The sequence below is a fragment of the Lactuca sativa genome, chromosome 8 (genome assembly GCF_002870075.4).
Source record: "Lactuca sativa cultivar Salinas chromosome 8, Lsat_Salinas_v11, whole genome shotgun sequence".
Lineage (NCBI taxonomy): Eukaryota > Viridiplantae > Streptophyta > Magnoliopsida > Asterales > Asteraceae > Lactuca > Lactuca sativa.
In genome coordinates, this window is record NC_056630.2 from 15,122,000 (window position 1) to 15,143,595 (window position 21,596).

The following is a 21,596-nucleotide window of genomic DNA, read 5'->3' on the forward strand; positions in this document are numbered from 1 at the left end:
GGGCATATCCTTGGGAAAGTTCATCTGACTCGCCGAGTTGTTCATCAACTCGCCGAGTTTCAGGACGATCTTCATCTGACTCACCGAGTTGTTCATCCAACTCGTCGAGTTTCACGGCTTCCTTCATCAGACTCGCCGAGTCATCCTTGTGACTCGCCGAGTCCGTTTGGTCTTTTTCCCATACAGACTTATTCTGAGCCATGTAATGGCTCCAATTCATAGATCTAGGCTTCTATGGTATACTTATTACGTAGAGTCACAAACTTTACGTACATGCATTGCTTTATAGGCTCTAAATGCCAATTCTAAGCTCTTAATGGGGCTTCATGCCCAAGAGGGACCTCATTCATGATCAATTCTAAGACTTTATGTTTCTAGAGCTTAGAGAGGGTTCATATCTGAAGTTACAACTTCAGATCCAACTCATTGTTCAACTTATCAACCTTTAAGGTCCATAGAAAACCCTAGAACTTCAATAAAAGGAAAACTCACAGAAGAGTTGGTGATTTAGGATACCTTTGGAAGATGACAACTTAAAATAGTGTTGATTTCCCCACCTAACTTGCTCCAACCTCCTCTTCCTTCAAGCCTTCTCCTTCAAAATCTTCGATTCAAGCTTCACACACTCAACAAGCACACACACTCGAATCAGGGGCTCTCTAAGACTGTAAAGAGACCCAAGGGAGGCTAAGGCTCCTTTAAATAGGGACACCAACCCCGGAAATTAGGGTTTTACTTGCCAGATACTACTCGCCGAGTCCCACTAGTGGACCCGCTGAGTCAGTCACTTAAGTCGCGATCCAATCCCGTTGCTACTCGACGAGTAGGATAACCGAATCGTCGAGTAGGGCCAAAACCAAGAAACTATAATTGAACAATACCTGAGAATCGGGGCGTTACACGAGTCCTCCTCTCCGTGAAGAAAAAGGGTTTCTTTTATACCTGATCGAGAGGCATGTGCCTCCTAACTGATTCTGTTGAGCCTTCCATCGTGAAACGTGAAGTCTCGGATCCGTATCGAAGGATCCTCTATCACGTCTTTCTATATCGTCCCCCCATTGGCTAGAGGGGAATGTTCAGTATAATCGTGATCGTGGCTATCGTCAGATAGGTACATGGAGTCCTCTGATTGGCTCCACATTTGCCGAGGTATTCCTCCTGAAGAGAAGAGGGTAAGACACAGTTCTGCCCCTTAACCACCATACTAATGAGTCCATGCAGGCGGAGGCCCAGCCTTGGCCTCAGATTGGATATGACTAGATTCTAACTAGGTCAAGCTTGGTGCTAGTTTGACTTTTCTACTTTAACGTTTTTTTTGAGGGATATGTTAACAATATATATATATATATATATATATATATATATATATATATATATATATATATATATATATATATATATTGTTGGTTGAACTTATTAAGAAACGATTACATGGGTCTATGAGGTTACTTTAAAAATGATCCATAATTTGTTGCGTAGAGAACTTACTGATTATATTAGGTTATCTTTATCAGTGGATTCAAATAAAAACATAATAATTTGTGTTGATATTAATTCTTAACCTTACGTTTTTTTTACCTAACTATTTTTCCATCAATGCTACTACACCAATCTTATAGGTTGAGATGTCTATTTCTTTTGCTTTATGTTTATGCTTCAAATTTGTGTTCCATTTTAAAATGGTTAAATTGCAAAAAAAAATAGTTGTGTAATTTACCTAAGAGTTTCTAGTTATGGAAACTTACTTTTAATTTCTTTGTAACAACCAGTGAGGCTCAATGAAAAACTAGCTTATGATTTCAATTGAGCGTGTCACAGGAACAAGATCGTGACTAAGTTGTATTTTGGGATTTAGGTGATCCTGTTTTCAATACATACATTGCTTTTATGGTAAATATTTTTGTTTGAATAGAAATTAGGAATTATATATTTTTTGTATTAACCATTGTTTCTTTTTGTTTATGTATTTGCATATTTTTATTTTATTTATGTTGCAAATTGAAGAAGACTGAAAACATAGTGTCAATTTTAAAAAATATTGAAAATCTAGTGTTAAAATCGCAAAATTAAATTAAAACAGAGTGTCTTTTTCGCTACTTTTTTGCTTTTGAAACGTATTAATCATGTCACGTCAGGATTATATAATCAAATAGTATCAAGCCAGCATGACACATCACCAATGGTAACCGGCTAACCTGAACACTACAAGAAATCAAGGCATTATTGGCTACACAATTAGTGGCGGCAAGGGCTTTTAGGGGCGACACAATCAATACTGCTAATGCCTTGTTTCCCGAATCCTAGTTATCCCCTTCTGGTAAACCTCAACCATCCGATCGAGTATCTAATCCAATGGTCGGGGCCTCATTTTCGCACAAAACTAATGCTGACGACAATATGTTGCCACTAAAGAGTGAAAATAGTCGCCGCTAAGGGTCGAAAAAAAGATGTCGCATAAGTTCCCTCGTTAGTTGTCGCCGCTATTGGCTTTTATCGTCGCTAAAGGCTAATTGTCGCCGCTAAAGGTCAACGTAAATAACACCCCCTTTCTGCTTTCACAACTTTCATTTTTCTGCGTTTTTATCCATTCTCTTCGAAGATTTTCGCTCAATCGAGTTTCCTAAAGGCTAGAAGATGTATCAACGACGCCTACAGACCACTGGAAACTCCACATTTCCACATCTCCAATGATTCAACTGTGACATTAGTTTTGGCACTGTTGTTGTCGATTTCCTCTGTAGTTTGTGTTTTCATTCCTCATTTCTTCTTTCCTTCTCTTTTACTGTCGATTTCTACTTGTATTTGTGATTAGTGTTGGGTTTTAGGTAAAACAAATAAACTAGAAAACAATTCCTAAGTTCACATGCAACCTACTTTGGATCTATGTTTTAACTATTGAACATATAACTTTGAATTGCAAACAAGAACCCCAGAGGAAAGAGGCTATTTTCGAAAATAACTAACTAGGGTTTAAGAGTTACATACCTTTCAATTGTTATAGTAAACAATTGATAATCCTCTTGAACTTGATCTTCTTGGAAGCCTAGCACCACAAATGTAATGCCTCTAATGGAATCACACCCAAGAACTAGCAAGATGGAAACTTGAAGGAGAGAGGGTAGGGTATGAAAAAATCGGCCTAGGGTTTCTTCCAAGGCAGGAGTGGCCGAATTTAGGAGCTGGGAGGCTCCTTATATAGCTGAGGGATCTAGGGTTTTGGGAAAACCCTAATACTCATTTGCTTGGGGCCTAAGCTAATCCAAAGGCCTTATCCAAGCCCCCTTGGACGAAATCATTAGGGTTTCCCTTATAGATTTCGTCCACCCCCTTCCAAGGAGGTTTTGGAGCCTTCCACTCAACTATTAAATAATTGCAAACTAGTCCCTGCACTTTATAATTAATTAAACATTATGATTTCTAATTAATATATTAATATTTTTAACATATTAATAAATCATTTATATTAATTTATTAATCTTATAATAAATCATTATCTCTCCTTTCATAATTTCCTTAACCGGTTGCTAGGTTTCAGGGTAACCTAAAAGGACTGTGCTGTTATCAATTCAAGTACATATCAATTATAGTTATGGGCTTAGACACATAATCCAACAATTAGTTGCACAAAGTTGTTTCATAATGGATCTTTTCTCCACTATGACCGTTTTTCGACGACGGTGTGTTCCATCTTCCCTCTTCCATCATTTCTCTTTCTCTTTCTCTTCTGACTAGAATTCCAGACCTAATTGTTTTTTTGCTGGTTTTTGTTATCTTAAGTTACACCACCACCACCATGCACTGTTGCAGCACTGAAGACTACCACCACCAGTTGAAAGAGGGCAAAATTTTGGGAACAACATGCTCATTTTTTTTGTAATTTGCTGTATATGTGTGCATTTGTGTGTGTTTCATATATGTGCGTATATAAAAAGTACACACACACACACACACACACACATATATATATATATATATATATATATATATATATATATGTGTGTGTGTGTGTGTGTGTATAATTTATGTATGTATGTATTTGTATGCAATTTGGATTGTGTTAATGGTTGTTTTATGTGTATAAAAAGTATGTATATATGTGTATAATGTATGTATATGTGTATTTATATGCAATTTGGAATATGTTGATGGTTGTTTTATGTTTATAAAAAGTATGTATATATGTGTATAATGGATGTATGTGTGTATTTATATGCAATTTGGAATATGTTGATGGTTGTTTTATGTTTATAAAAAGTATGTATATATGTGTATAACGTATATATGTGTGTACTTGTATGCAATTTGGAGTGTATTTGTATGCAATGTGTAAACTACAATGTATCAATGAAAAAAAGAAACAAAAAACAAGTAGGATGTTATCATTGAAAATGTTATTTAAAGTAAATTACTATACTAGTTCATATGTAATGTGTATTTGTAGATAAATTGATAATTATTAGTTTGTTGGTTTGATAGTTTGATTGTTGGTTTAATTTAGAAGGTTAATGTTAGTTAGTTGGTTTGTTAATTTGATAGTTTGTTGATATATAGATAAATTGGTAATCGGTAGTTTTCTTATCATTTGATAATTTTTAGTTTGGTTTAAGTTAATAGGTTAACTTACAAGTTTATATGTGGTTATTTACTATGTAGTTGGAGAATCTTCGATCAATGTCCAACGATCCGGAGAATACTATGGAACCTATAGGAGGGAATGGGGGTGGTGGTGATGATGACACGTCGTATTAGTTTTATCTTTTATTAGAGATTGTAGTATGACATAAATTTATAAGAATTTTGTTTTTTATTTTGGTGTATGTATGGTCTTATAAAACTTGGATGTTATGTAATTGTTTTTCTGCATTTAACGTATCGGTTTTTCAGCATTTAACATTATTATGTATCGGTTCTTGGACAGCTGAAAATGGCTGCTTTTAAAAAAGTAAAAAAGGCAATAGCGTCGGCATAGAGCATTAGTGGCGATACTGAGCATTAGCGGCGACTTTTTGAACAATAGTGACATGGCAATAGCGGCGACTCCATAGCAGCGACGTGTTGCCGGTAAATGTATTAGCAGCGACTTTCGTGAACAATAGCGGCGATTTTTGTTGCCGTTAATTTCTTGTAGTGGAAGCAAACCGGTCAACTGTTCAGAATTACAAAAAAAATGAAAATATAATGACTTAATTGTAACCAAAAAAAAAACACGATCACTACAAAAAAAAATGTAAATTAGTGACGAAAACAAACTGGTCACTAACAATAGAAGGAATCGTCACTAAAGGATTTAGTGACCAAATTTTGGGTCGTCATATTTTGTCACTATAGGTCCGTCAAAAAACCTGATTAGTGACAAATTTTTAAAATGGTCACTAAATAGTGACTAATATTGGTCACTGAATCTATGACGACTTTTTTCGTCCCTAAATATGGTCACTAATCAATGAAATTCGTCACTGTTTTATCTAATCAGTGACCATAAAAAGTCGTCACTGTCTTATCCGATTAGTGATCACAAAAAGTCGCCATTGTCTTGTCCGGTTAGTGACCATAGAAAGTCGTCACTGGCATATCCAATTAGTGACCATAAAATGTCGTCACTGATTTATCCAATGAGTGACCATACAAATTCAGTCATTGTTTTCTTTTTCTATTTTTGTATTTAACCCCTTCAAATAACCATGGAAATGGTCAATAGTAAACAACTAAACATTAATTGTTCTCAAATTAAAAAAAAAAAACATGAAAAGTTGGGGGACAATTTATTTTTCACTTGGCTTAAAAAAAATTATTATGCAGACATACATCACCTACTCAACAAAAGCTTAGCACAAATTTCCAAAAAAATTACACAAAAAAAGCCAAAAAAATGAAGATTCAACTCTTCCAGTTTTTTCTGCAATAATTGGATTTGCATTCTCAAGATCCTTTGAACACTGTGGATGAAATAGTATTGCAAAACATTAATCTATTACTCTTCAAAACAAAGATGTCATCTCAAGCTGCAATACATTAATACAATTTCAGTTAACAAAATTCACTTTTTTTACTTGACAAAATCTATCAGTCAAAGAAACTTACATCAGTCAAAGCTTCCTCAGAGCCCTTATTCCATGCTTTACCACCAACACAATTCAAGGCCTAGAACAACAAATGTTTTAAGACTTGTTTATAAATAAAAAGATAATAGTAATAATTAAAAAAAATACATAATCCATGTCTTCACATGTCAAGACTCCAAATATAAAGTGAATAAATCAGTTAAAGAAAATGATACAAATGTGAGAAAGAACATCAAACTATGATTGGTTTTTGGTAATATAAAGTTAAAAAAACAACCTGAATTAAGGCCATCAGAAAGGACTACGGATGCAGCTATGTTTGCAACAACATTATAGTGGGTGCTTACCTATGAAATCACAAAGAAAAATATGCAATTTAGGGTTCATTGTGATGATTTTCATGTAAGATATTGCATACCACAACTCCTATACACAAGATTGCATTTTATTTACCTGACTTTCAAAGCTTTTCAGCTACTAAACCAATCTCAAAACCAGGAACGCACACCACCTAATAATCCAAACACAACAATGTTAGTCAATAATCCCAGTACTATATAAAGGGTCATCAAATGATACTAAAAAAAAACGTAATTTAGCCTTAATCATCAACACCTTCCTCTCTGAATTGAATGTGTCCAAAGCACCATCCATCAAAGGCCTTGTGACGATTTCATTAAACCTTGCAATGACCTATGGATCAACAAAAATACGTGAAAGGGTAAAATATACTAGAGATAACAAGAACAAAGAGATTAGGATTAAACCTTGCAATGACCTATGGTTGATTTTTTTTGTATCTAAAATATGAAAGGTTCCAAAACTATCAATTTTTCTTTATATGAGAAGTAGAGAAGGACAAACAAAAAGAAAAAATTTATATGATATTAGAAATGGTTAAATCCAAGAAATAGCAATGAACTTTCGTACAATCTTTATTATAGCATCAAACTTTAATGAAATCTACCAATTTATAGCAATGTCATCCTGATACAAAGCAATTTTTTGTAGTAACTTCAAAGTATAAGGTCTTAATAAGATAAAATTTAAAAGTGCAATGATATAATTGTCTTCTTAAAGTATGATCCTGTATAAGAATCAAAATTGAAAGTACATTGTTGTGATATAAGGAACTAAGAGTAGGAAGCTGTAATAAACATAAATGAAAGCCTATTGCTATTTCTTTCCTGGTAGAATACCTAAGTAGTCTACTAGAAGTTGTTTGTGAGAAAAAATTCAGTATAGATGCATTACCAAGATATAAAAGTCATTGTCATCACCGAAAAGACATTCAACTCATTTCTTGCTTCTTCTTTGTGCTTGCACCTACCATTTTAAGCAGGATAATCACCTATAAAAAACTTAGTTATTAAATTTATAGAAAATCAATCAAATCATATCAAGTCGAAGCATAACCTAAACAAATTTATTTATTAAGTTTATATATCTAAAAATGTCCCTTATTTACTCAGAAAGGCACCCATGCTAAATGACAGCCAAGAATATAGCATGCTTGTAATTACTAGTCCTGAGTAATACTTTATGTTCGGAAAACCTTAAACAAAAGAAGGTAAATCCAATATGTGAACATATTATCATCATAAACATGTATAGTTTTAAAGGTTGATATTCTTGATCTTAAAGGCTGAATGTGTTGCAATATAGTCAAGAGAAAATCTGTCTACTACCAACATCACTGAGTGCACCATGATTCCTAAATGAAGAATGTAATAATTACTCTATAGTCAATCGTTAAGTTGTAACATGTGCCCTGTGGAATTACATTTATATTCAGAAAACTTTAAGCAAGTTAAACAAAAATACTCTAACTAGTTAAGTGTTTCATCTCATCAAATAACTCATTTATTTACACACAGAACCATCAATAACTAAAGACAGTTGCTGATTTATTGTAAAACAATGAGCAATGATCTAAATAATCAAAGAAAAAACAAAACACCTTGAGAAAGCCATAGTTCCCGATGAACGTCAAGCTTATTGAATCAATAGTCAAAATTGTGAAAATAACAAGAACACAACAAATAAAATTAGGTAAATTGAAATTCATCATCAAATTTCTGCTCTTAAGAACATAGTTTCAGATGTTAATATAACCTACTATCAAAATCTCATCCAACCGATGAAATCACGAGGCGCAGATCGATTGACAGAGAGGGAGAGAGAGAAATACCGGAGGATGTAGGGAAGGAGGAGGTGGCGCCAGTAAGTAGGATACGGCAACATGGGAGGACGAGCCTTACCACAGGCGGCTCTGTTGCCCCTTTCGTGCGTTCGCCGCAAGTAAGAAGTGGCGATGGTGAAGAAGCGAAGAAGGCTGACGGCGGCGAGGAGAAAGAAGGCCGACGACGGCGAGGAGAACGAAGGACGGCGACGGTGGTGGTGAGGGCGACGACGGCTTGAGGAGTGCAAAACTAGGGTTCGTGTTTATTTCCTTTTCATCGTCGCTTAGCCTTTGGACAAGGTTATTTGGTGTGGGCCGGTTTAAGATCAAATAGTGGCTTGTTATTTTTTCACCATCCTTCAAAAAAATTAAATAGCAAAAAATATGATAACATATTAATTAAACTAGTATTTGAGCCCGTGCTTTGCCGTGGGTTCTTACGTGTATTTTTCCTGTGTATATCACTGTTTCCAAAAAACAGTAAAAGTTTAAAAGAAAGGAGCATTTGGTGATTTATCAAAACTTCAGAAGAGTTTAAGGATTGTTTTTTGTAAATTGGATGTTTCTGAATAATTCATAAGAATGTAGGGACCATAACTATATAAAGAAGTAGTACATTGTGCGTTTTAAGTCAGTGATTTTGTGAGTAGTTTTTTTTGCCAATCGCATGTTGCAACAGGTCCAATCTATTTTTTAATTGAATATCAAAAGTATATTGATAAAAGACAGATATCATTATAGTTGTTGGTAGAAAAATATATAAGGTCAGTAGCATTGTATATATTAATCTTGCAACGTGTATTTACAAAAACGTAGTTTTTTAGGATAAAAATGAAAAAGAAAAGGTTAAAGGGCCACAAATGGCAAGTAAAAATAAAAAGGTAATTTATTATAAAGAAGGTGTATGAACATGCGGATTATATAGGTAAAAAGCAAAAAGAAAAATAAAAAAGGTTGCAAATGGTAACATTGTAGTTTTCCGTAAAAAAATATATAAGGTCGGTAACATTGTATATACCGATCTTGCAACGTGTATTTACTAAAATGTAGTTTTTTATGATAAAAAAACGAAAAAAAAGGTTAAATGACCGCAAATGACAAATAAAAATGTAAAGGGTATCTATTGTGAAGAAGGTGTAAGAACACTTGGATTATAAGGGTAAAAAGCAAAAATAAAAAAGAAATAGGTTGCAAATGGCAGGTTAATTATATTGTAAGGGTAAAAAGTGAAACAAAAGAAAGAAAAAAGACTATAAGTTATTATGAGTAGAATATGTAAGGGCCATTTCTGTAATTTATAAGAAAACAAATAAAGAAATTGTGAGCAGTGTTGCAAAACTCGGCCTACTCGGCCGAGTACTCGGAATCGGTCCTCCACCGAGACGAGTAATGTGAACTCGGCCAAAAAAACTCGGATTCAGTCAAAATCGGTCAAAAATCGGTCAAACTCGGGCCTACTCGGTCAAACTCGGCCAACTCGGTCAAAATCGGTCAAACTCGGTCAAATGGTCAAAATTGTCATAAAATGAGAAAAAATCAAGAATTTCAAGATTAATATGTATAATGCACTTAATGATTTATTATTTAACACACACATGTGATTATTACTACATATATATCTTAAATTTTCGGTAATTAGTCACATAGTGAGACAATTGCGCGTATTTCAGTTTTTATGTATTCTCATGTATCTATTTTTAGTTATATATTTCAATCAAATTATGATTTTAACTTATGATTTTGGCATATATAATTTTCCAAAAAATATTCCTACACGAATTACCGAATCTGAATACTCCTGAGTACTCCCGAGTACTCGCTACTCCCCAGTCGGCCGAGCAGATACCGAGTAGCGAGTTCTACAACCTTGATTGTGAGTAAAGAAATCACGTGTTTGATTCTTCCACGTTGTTAAGTTGTAAACAATGCAATATTAAAGAATACTTTTAGCTACAGTGTATTCACCTCACAAACTCAAGGTTGGTGTTTGTATATATTTATAATAAACATAAAAATAGAGTAGAATATTTCTTTTTTATTTAAAGGTCTTAGGCTCTTAGATCTTTTTTTTTATAATGTTTCCATTGTTGATATATACGTGGAGACGTGGACGTTAAATTTTGTATGTAGTGATCATTTTGATCATTGTTTTATACATTCTATTAATTATTAGAATAAATTATATGAATCCTTGAGGTAAATATCGTGTTTTGTCAATATATTTTTTTCCACTCAATTCTTTACAGTTTTTTGTTACAGATTGTCTTGGAGTGATGTAAATGACATATACCTTTTTTGTGTGTGTATCTTCTTTATCACAAAACACAATTATAAACACGAGTTTAATGGGTTCACTAAAAGAGTATACAAAATGAAACCATAGCTAATGACCATTATTGCATGGTCATTAAAGTATTCCATTGAAATGGTCATTAAAGTATTTCATTAAGTCTTTAAATTCAGTGACAATTATTTTTGGTCATTAAGAGTCAAATGGTGTGACGATTATTTTTGTCACTAAGTTTCCAATATAGTGACCAATATCTTAGTCATTAAGCACCTGATGGTGACCATTATTTTATGGTCACTAAATTTCTTTTATTTTATAACTCAATGACCAATGTATGTCGTCAAAATATTTCAACGTGAAGGTTAAGTGGGTTTGGAAATTCAGTGACGATTATTTTTGGTCACTAAGTTTGCAATGTAGTGACCACTTAATATATTGGTCACTAAATTTGTAACACTACCAAAACTCAGTGACGACATAATATATGGGGGCTAAAGGATGTTGTTAGTGACCGGATTTTCGTTGTCACTAATAAACTAGTCATTAAAAAGGACTTTTCTTGTAGTGGATGTTAATATTAGTGGCGGAGCTACATGAGGCAGTGGGGTACTATATCATCCCAAAAAAATTGTTTTATATATAAAAAAAATATTTGTAAACATGCTTTAGGTTATTGTAAACCAACTATAAGGATTGAACCATTTTTTTTAATACCAAAGATAAGATAACTGTATAAAATTTATCTTGAAAAATGTTTGTAACCCCGTATCAAAAATCCTAGCTCTGCCGCACTACTAGAAAATAGACCTTTAATGACGCGCTTTTTACGACACGCGCTGATTAATGATACGCAAAAGGACGTGCCCTTAAAATAGTGTCATCTCTTCAAAAAAATTTAGGATTTACATCACGCATTACTGCGTGCCCTTAATTTAGTGTCTCAAGAAAAAAAAACATGGAGGGCGCTTTATCTTAAACGCGCGTCGTCTTTACCTGTCGCTTTATAATTTTAATGAAACGCGCTTTTAGTATACAAGGGGGAAACGAAATCCCCAAAATTTTGAAAACCCGCCTTGTTTTGAAATCTTCTATCTATCTTTCATCCTTGCAATCCACTCTCCTTTCTCTGATACTCTCTCCTCTAGATCTCCCTTCATTCTCTACCTCCCGTCTCTCTGTAAACCCTAAGCCATCGCCACCTCCCTTCTCTCTAGCACGTGCTAGGCCAAGGTTTTAGTAGATACTGGGGAAAATGAAATCCCCAAGCATTTTGAAAACCCACTTCTTTTTTATCCTCCATTTTTGTTTCCCTCTTGCTCTAGTTACGATGCTTCCTTCCTTCCCCCTCCTAAAGTTCAAGCTCTAGAAATCATGGTTTTCGATTAGGAATTGGTAGGGAAGCATGATAAAATGGAGATGAATCGTGTACCTTTGAAGGCGAAGATCTTGAAGGAAAACATCATACACGTCCTTCCGTTTGTGTGCTTTTCCATGGCGAAGAAAAAAGAACTAAGGTTTGTTTCCCCAATTCAAAATTAACGCTAATTACTTCTTAAACTGCATGTTATTTTACAGTTTCATTGATGTAATTTCTTATTTTGACAAGCATAATGATGTGGGAAAGTCTTTGCAACAGGGTTATCAGAGTGATTCCTATTCTTCATGCTAATTTTGGATCTCAAGGTAAATCATATGTTGAAAATAATTCCATCATCACTAACTGTTCATCATCATCCCCAACAACTTACTTCCTTTTTATTGTGTTCAAGCTTCTTTTTATTTTTTATTTCCATGTCTGGTGCAAGTTTTTTTTTTTATTATTTTTTTATTTTAATGTGTTGGATTTTTATTGCCCACTAAGTGTTTGATTATTTGCTTCACTAAGTTTTGCAATATTTGATTATCGAATCATGGCCCCTGTCTTCATGTATGTGCCTTTCTTGCAAAATGGTATGAGTTGTCAATACATTTTTCTTACTTTTTAGCTAAAAATGTTCCATTGAGATCGACACATTAGGGTGAAAAGGGGTATTGGAGATATAGGTGAACAAGATAGAGAAAAAGGAAAGTAAAATATATGTAATGAAGGATTTGGTTAAGGGTTTGTTGAAAATATGACCGAGTTAGCTAAGAATCCATCATAACCACCTTATTTGTGATTGAATGATACAGGGGTACAAGGAGGCTCAACAACTTAAAGATAATATTTCAATGTTTTATAAAAAAACATGAATCTTTCAGATAACTCATGTGACATGAAGTGTATGTATGTATGGAGAGACATTATGCATAATACATATCCCTGAAACTTTCATATAAGCTAGCCTATGATTTTCTAATTGTAACATGAATGAAAGAATTGACATAGAATAGCTAAAACAGTAAATTTTAAGTCCAAATTACAACTCTATTATTTGTTTCTTGTCTGAATGCTAATCTGGAATCTATCCAGGTAAAGGGCTTAAATCCAAAATTCATTTATTTCTTTTATGAGCTTTTCATTTTTAAATATTTTTTAGTCAGATGCTTACGCCTTACTATTACTTCATCTCTTCTATCTAGAATATATGATATAGGTTATGATAAGTAGCAGTATATTGTTTATGGTTATCATTTTCATGTCTGTTTAAAAAAACTAATTTTATGGGTTTTGGACTGAGATTCAAGGCTGATAACACTTACGTGTGGTGCCCGGTCACTTTGTTACTATCTATTTTTCTAGTTTTCTAATTGATTAAACATGTAATGTGGTGTACTCAGTTGTTTACTTTGCTGTCGTGGATTCCAAAATGGAATGTCATGCGATTGTTGACTTCTTCACCTTTGTTTTAGTAAAAGAAAAGATTTTTTATAAAGGAAATTTCTTTGGGATAAAGATTTTAGAATTAACAGATGTGTGGATGATGGTGAACCTACTATTGTTTACCTTTGGTGCATTGAAGGTGTTTTATATTGCAAAGTAATTCAAGTTCCTCTTGTTGTTGACTGCTTACAGCCTGTTGTCAACATAGTTCCATTGCAGGTATTTAAAAAAAACACTATACTCTTTGTTCTAGTCAGATTCCTGCTAGATACTCTGCTCCGATTAATCACCTTGCTTCAGGTAATTTGTTAGACTTTATAAATCCATAAACTTAATCCTTTAATTACTGTTTACATTCTTTAATTTGTATTTTCAGCTTCAGCTTTAAACACAACTGGAAAAGGGCAATTTTTAAGGCGATGTAACTACCCACCTGTATCTAACTTTCATTCACCAATCATGGGTTCACGACATGGTCAATGCATGGTCAACACACACTCAGCTAATATTCCTTTAGGATGTAATAATTTTGTTGTTTCACATGGCCATGAAGATATGCAGGCTCTTCAGAAAGTGTATCTTGAAGCACTGCTTGCTCAACATAACCAACAATACAGTTCACCACAACAAAAACAAGTCTTTTGAACTCTCTGATGTTGTTGATCATGTGATTGAGTTTAGGTATACAAACTAAGCCTTACTCTTATTCATTCATATTCAGTTATGACTTATGCATCATTGACTCTGTTCTTTTTCTTTTTTTTCCCTTTTATGTTATAGTACCGATCAATATGGAAGCAGGTTTATTCAGCAGAAGCTTGAATCGGCCATAGTTGAAGAAAAGAATATAATATTTCCCGAAATTGTCCCTCATGCACATAGTTTGATGACTGATGTGTTTGGAAATTATGTCATACAAAAGGTACATTCATCATCCTTTCATGTCTAATTCTTTCACAGTGTTGTATACTTAAACATTTTGTACATACACTTTCAGTTCTTTGAGCATGGGACCAAAAGTCAAAGAAGGGAGTTAGCTGGTCAACTCATCGGTCATGTTTTGCCTCTTAGCCTTCAAATGTATGGTTGCAGAGTTATTTAGAAGGTAGATTTTTTTTTATTTGTCAAAAAGCACATAATCTTTCTTAAAGATCAGTCATCCCATATTGATGAATAATTCATAACATGGATTTATACTCAAGCATTGGAGGTTGTTGAAGTTGATCAACAGACAGAAATGGTGGCTGAGCTTGATGGTTCAATCATGAAATGTGTTTGTGATTAGAATGGTAATCATGTAATCCAGAAATGTATTGAATGTGTGCCTCAAGATCGTGTTCAGTTTATAGTTTCTTCTTTCTTTGGACAAGTTGTTTCTCTTTCATCACATCACTACAAGAAAAAGACCCTTTCACGACGCTCAAACCACGACACTCATTGATTTATGTTACGTAAAAGAGAGTGACATTAAAAAAATGTCGTCTCTTCAAAAAATTTAACGATTTAGGTCGTGCATTTTTGCGTGCCCTTAAATTAGTGTCTCATGTAAAAAATTAAAAACACGGAGGGCACTTTATCTAAAATGCGCGTCCTATGTGAGTGTTGCTTTATGATTTTTACTCAAAACGCGCGTTTCTAAAATTTTTCAATACCCCGCTTCAAATCCCCCCATTCTCTTCTTCTCTTCTCTCTGCGAACCCTAACAACTCATATAATTGTTCTATAATTTTTTTCTTAAAAACTCGCGTTCCTTCTCTCGCATTTTCACTTCCCTCTCTCGCATTTTCCTACTGGTGCTGCTCTATTTCGTCATCCTCAAGCTCTATCCACTCATCCATTCTTTTTCCGGTGAATTTATTTGCCACATCAGCACCTCCCGCCACTACACCATCATCGGCTCCGGATAACCCTACTGCCAACATAGATTGTTGTATGAAGAAATAACCTTAGTTTTCATCGATCCATACAAGTAGAAAATAGCTCAAAAATGGTAGTAGTACGAAGAGTCAATCTGGGTTCATAGGGTTTATTGGTATCAACTTAGGGTTTGGGTTTATGTCCGCTTTCTAAGGAGCCCCAAAACCTGGCACTTAGGCAGTAATATCGTCTCTGTTTCTGGGATACCGACTGTAATTTTGCTTCTCGTTGCCTCCCCTGTGAAGCCAATGGCCATGTTTTTCCAACGATCTCCTAACCACCGCCTTTCTTCCTTGTTTATTCTCACGCCGATATTTAAACACCCGTCTCTGTTCTTCTTCACGCCTCCACCATGGCTACCAAGTTCTGAAATTTTGAAACTACTCTTCCCAATCATTGGTACAAAAAAACGACTCAAATAGCTCAATCAAATAGCTCAATCAAAACTGCCTCTAACATCGTCTTCTGCTTGTACGGTATAGGTGAAAGAAAGGGTGTCGATTTAGAATGATGGGTGAAAGTAGATTCACAACGACTCCAAGGCCAACCCACATTATTACTGAGGTAGCTCAAAAGGGAGAAAGATGGGTTGCTTTCCCCCCAATTCGTAGGGCATTTAGCCCTAAAATATTGGTAAGTTTGTCAAGTAGGTCGAATTTGATTTTCAACTGAGTCCTTTGTTTGATTCCGATAAGCCTCCTGCCATTGGTTTATACTATTTAGGGTTCATATTTCAATAAACTTTGTACACTTGAACCAAAAACGTTTTTTGGAATAGATTAAACTGACAGTGTGAGTGTTACTTATAGGTAGGTGAATGTGAATGTTATTGAAAGACTTCCCCAACCAGATGCTCTTAACATGGAGATTATTCCAAATCTAAAGGTAATTTCGTTATCTTCTCAGGGGTTATACAGTACAAAACTACAAATTTTATGGGATGAATAGCAATATAAGCTGATTAGTTTGGTTATTAAAGCTTCCTACTTTCATAAAATGATTGATTGTTCAATTCTTATAATACTTTGTTCTGCATTCAAAGCCTTTGAAAATCACTTGTTGCTGGATACGAAATTACCAATCATCATTTCTATTATTTTTGTCAGACCTTTTTATAGGTTCTAGCACCTGTTAGATGAAATGCCTCAAAAGAATACTTGGCCATTCCCCAAGTCACAACATAGTAGTGTGTAGTTTGTTATTCTTTAATCCACTCTATGCCATCTATCATCTAATTTGAAAGATCCAATGATTTTAAATGCACCACACTGCCAACTAAAGAAGAATATTGTATTCAGGAAGTGACAAGTGTTGATTCTAAACTCAATAAATAACTAAATGTTGTTTATTTTTTATTATGATGATAAAAATGAAAGAGTAGTTAAGCGTCTGTTGAAAAGTTTATCTTGATTTGAATTTTTTTGATCTTGTAGGTGAATCTGGTGGTAGGGTAATATGATGCAGGGGATAACATGAAATTTGGGTTTGCAGTGAAAATGCTATGATGGAGTATAATGGAATACATGAATCAAATGGGATTCCATTACTGCTATCTCCTTTTACATACCAAAAACTAGTATATCTAACTGTGTTGTTCTTTAAAATTCCACAATTTTAGCTGCTGCAGGAATTAATGTGCAAACACAAAGTAGAGGTATTACTGTTGATGATAGCACAAGGAGTGAAAATCTAGCTTCTCAAGGTACGTCATATGCGTAACATGTTTAATTGGTGTTTTTTCTAAATGATTTGTGTAAAGTTTGATATTTGTACATCCAGGCCAACTAGATGGAAGTGTGTCTGAATCTGAGACCAGAACGGTATGTTTTCAATTTTTTTTTATCGACTTTATAATTACAAGAATGCCACTAATCTAGTATTGACTATGGAGCAGGATACAGAAGGTGCTGAAACACCATTGCCATTACCAGTAGCAGTGCAACAAAGTCTACAAGTGAGGTTCAAAATGATGCTTCTACTTCATCATCGACTCCAGCCAATGATAACTCAACAAATGCTCCAACCGTTCCTATTTGACTTGGGATAGGAGGTTTACAACCCAAGGTGTGTGCACTTGTTCCATATTTTTTTAAAAATGACCAATATACCCTTGTTTGACTTGTTCTATGAATGTGATGTGATATTAGAGACGAAGTCGGCAGACAAAACCAGAAGTGATTACTACTAGTAATCCCCCTGTGCCTCCTGTTAATGCGTCACCTACTTCTAGTCCAGCTGGCCAGATGGATCCTACTGCAATCATGAGTCAGATGGTGGCAAATCCTGCACTTGATGGTCTCTTGTCTGGAGTTTCAAGCCAAACCGGGATTGGTGATTACATCGTCTTTGAACAAAAAATAAGAACATCTCCTCATGCCTGGGGAGCAATCATCGCAAAATCATAACAAAAAAGTAAGATATGTGAATACAGATAAAGTAATCAAATAGCAATATACTTACCTTACTGAATCAATAAAGATGGCCTAGGAAATTCTTGAATTGATTTAGTTCATGTACAACATATTTAGTAACACAATATTGTGATTAACTAAATATGAAAGTTGTATTCAAGATTTCTAAAAAAAAAAAAAACCCTTACCTGCTAAATGATAGACCCCTTTGAAGAGAAACTAAATATTCAAAAGCATTTGGATAATTATCCCCTTGATACAAATTCTCCACCAAATCAAATACTTTATTTTTATAACAAATATTGCTTTAGGTCTCTTTATGTGATATCATAGCTTCAAAGTTGTCAAGTCCCAACTCTCACCACCTTGAACGCTAAGGTGGACTGCACTAAGTCTCTGTTGAATTTACCAACTTTCCCTTTGAAATATCCATGCTTTTGGACCATCATTAAATGTGTAGCCAATTTCATTATCTGAAATGGAATCATGAATTGATATTTTCATTAATTCCTAGAAATAGAACTAATAATATAATTACAGGGCCTGAAATAACCTTGGGATTTTCTTTAAGTTCAATTTTTCTGTAATATTCATTGAAGATAAACAAAAGCAGGTCTCACGTTTCGTTCTGTATGTCTTCTACCTTTTTTGAATCAATCATCTCTTTTCGTTGCCCAACTCCTCCGTGAGTTTGTTCACATTTAAATGCAGTGCCCTGTAAACAAAAAATAAAAAACAAATCATAAATAATAAACTCTCATTTTTACTCTATTGGAACGCAAATTGACACACTTAAGTCCTATCACATGCAAATGCTTGACTAAACAGCTTGTACCTACAAATGCCAAATGATTATACATTAAAATAAATGCTCAACATTTTTACTCTACCGGATGTATTGAGGAACATGTTCGGTCAAATAACTCAGAACCCTACAATGATGAACACGGTAAATCAAATTGCTCAACAGATTGATGGGAATCAAGATCTAAGCAACATGTTTTTCGGTATGGGTGGTGGTGGTGGTGGTTTTGATCTGTCGGGTATGAAACAACAGATGATGCCGATTGTTGCCCAAACTTTTGGTGGTGGGGGATCTGGTTTAAACATGCCTCAACAACCACCGCTTCAACCTAGAAGCATAAATGATAGTTCGAGTGCTCCTCAGGTTTGTTTGAAAAGTTTCGTAAAAATGACAAATGACGTATTTGAAACTGAAACTGAAACTGATGTGTTTTGTTTGTAGTTGAACCTGCGGGATTTGGCTGAGAAGATCGAACACCACGAGTCGCCATATGTAGTGTTTTCATCTGTGGTTGAAGCTGCTGCTCGTGTGAACAACAATAACAATGGAGATGAGCTTTCTGAATTGCTTATCCAAGAGGGTCTTGTTGATGTTAGTATGTCTCTTAAATTTTTTTTTGGAATTTGTTGGATTGGATTTTGGAGCTTAATGCTTAAGTTTGGGTGGTGCAGGATTTTGGAGCTTAATGCTTAAGTTTGTCAGACATCAATACCACATGGTCTCCAATATTTCAATATTACACTTGACTCTTTCAATAACCATGGCAGTGTGGTGTCCTCAAATCGTTGTGTTGTGTTTACAGGGTTGATGAAAACGAATAGCTCTCGAGTTAGAAGTGGAAAAGAAAGCTCAAGCCGAAAGAGATAAGATGCTGAAAATGCAAGTGTTGTATTCTTCATTTCAATTGTTAGTATGAAACATAGAGTAGTATTTTTTTGTATATGGTATTTTATTTCTATTATGACACATTAAATGCAAATTTAATTTAAAAATTAATAAATATATAAATATATATTTTTTTAAATATTTAATTTACGATACGCAAAAATGTGTGTCATCTTCATTTATGACATGGCCTTTCTTGACCGGGGCTTTCTTGATACGCATTGCGTGTCATTAACACGCGCGTCGTCTTCCTTTATGACATGGCCTTCCTTGATACGCATTGCGTGTCGTAAACGTGTGTCGTAATTGCGCGTCGTAAATGAGCGTCGTAAATGCGCGTCGTCTCTCTTTATGACAGGGCCTTCCTTGACGCGCATTTGCGCGTCGTCTGAGCCTTTTACGACGCGCAATGAGCGTCGTAAAAGGTTGTTTTTCTAGTAGTGCATCCTTATGGATGTCGAGTCATTCAGGTAAAACATATATTTTTTAAAAAAATAATAACTTTCATTATCTATTTTTTTCTTCTTCTTCTTATATGTGAAATGAACAGAGGGTATTGGAGCACTGTGATGATCGAAATACACAAGCTGTAATGGATGAAATCATGAACTCGGTTTGTACTCTAGCACAAGACCAATATGGAAATTATGTTATTCAGGTACTCATTCACTCACCTTTTGAATATATATATATATATATATATATATATATATATATATATATATATATATATATATATATATATATATATATATATATGTTTTTATTTGTGATTTGAGATTGAATTAATTGATATAATATTATTGTTTGATTATAATTAGCATGTCCTACAACATGGTAAACCCTATGAGCGATCAGCTATCATCAACAAGATTGCAGGAGAAACAGTGAAGATGAGTCTGCAAAAGTTTGCTTCAAATGTTGTTGAGAAATGCTTAACTTATGGAAGCCCAGATGAACGCCAACTTCTTGTAAACGAAATGCTTGGTTCCACTGATGAAAATGAGCCATTACAGGTCAGCAACTCTCTCTTTTTTTTTTTTTGTAAAAATAAAAAACACATTAATTGTCTTTTTGGTAACTGAGTTTGTTGTAATGCAAAAAAAAAACTATAGGCAATGATGAAAGATCCTTTTGGAAATTACGTTGTCCAGAAGGTTCTAGAAACTTGTGATGACCAGACACGCGAACTTATCCTCTATATTCTTGATATTTTCCCACTTTTTAAATCTTTTATCAAATTCTCACTTTTGGATACAGAGCTTGATGAGAGAATGCGTGACCTAAATCTTTTATCAAATTCTCACTTTTGGAGGTGGCCATAAGAAAAGGTAAGCAAAGGGTAATTTGGTATTTGTTGCTGTTATTGTGTATTACAATACTTCCATGTATATATGTATAAAGTTTGTTCTTATTCAGATTTGCCTTTTACCATTGATTTCCTTATTGAGGCATTGTACTTTGAAAATGTTAATTCTTACCTTTTGTCCATGTAGGATCCACCAGGAACAGGAAAAACACAAACAATTATTGGGCTTCTTAGTGCCATATTACATACCAACTTAGTCTCTTAACTTTGTAAGACATTGATTACATGAGGGTATTTTTAGTAACATTGTAAGAGATTGATTACTTTAGGGTACTTATGGTATATAATGTTATATTCTTTTGTTAACATGGTCCTTAGTGCAATGAATTATCTTTATTGTTTATGGTATTTTATTTTGTATTATGAGACTTTTAATGTGTTATTTAATTTGAAAATTAGTAAATCTATCAAAAAAGTATTTTATTTCTATTATGAGAAATTAAATGCAAATTTAATTTAAAAATTAATAAATATATAATTTTTTTTAAACATTTAAATTTACGATACGCAAAAATGTGTGTCATCTTCATTTATGACATGACCTTTCTTGACAGGGGCTTTCTTGATACGCATTGCGTGTCATTAACACGCACGTCGTAAGGTTACGACACGCGAATGCGAGTCGTCTTCCTTTATGACACGGCCTTCCTTGATACTCATTGCGTGTCGTAAACGCGCGTCGTAATTGCGCGTCGTAAATGAGCGTCGTAAATGCGCGTCGTCTCTCTTTATGACAGGGTCTTCCTTGACGCGCATTTGCGCGTCGTCTGAGCCTTTTACGACGCGCAATAAGCGTCGTAAAAGGCTGTTTTTCTAGTAGTGCCGGTAGTTAATATCACAAAAAAATTGAGAAGTATGTCACTTTTGTGTCA

General features: G+C 34.3%; 1 long non-coding RNA gene and 1 pseudogene across 1 annotated transcript; one reads left to right on the forward strand and one right to left on the reverse strand.

Moving 5' to 3' along the window:
- Window positions 1-5,750: 5,750 nt before the first annotated feature.
- On the reverse strand, window positions 5,751-8,593 carry LOC111905860 (uncharacterized). Its single transcript, XR_002855029.3, has 7 exons — window positions 8,254-8,593; window positions 7,317-7,413; window positions 6,678-6,755; window positions 6,516-6,573; window positions 6,340-6,409; window positions 6,082-6,141; window positions 5,751-6,002 (listed from the first exon to the last, which is right to left on the reverse strand). It is a non-coding gene; the product is annotated as an uncharacterized LOC111905860 (long non-coding RNA).
- A 3,351-nt stretch (window positions 8,594-11,944) lies between these two features.
- LOC128127649 (pumilio homolog 4-like) lies at window positions 11,945-20,680 on the forward strand (annotated as a pseudogene).
- Window positions 20,681-21,596: the final 916 nt, after the last annotated feature.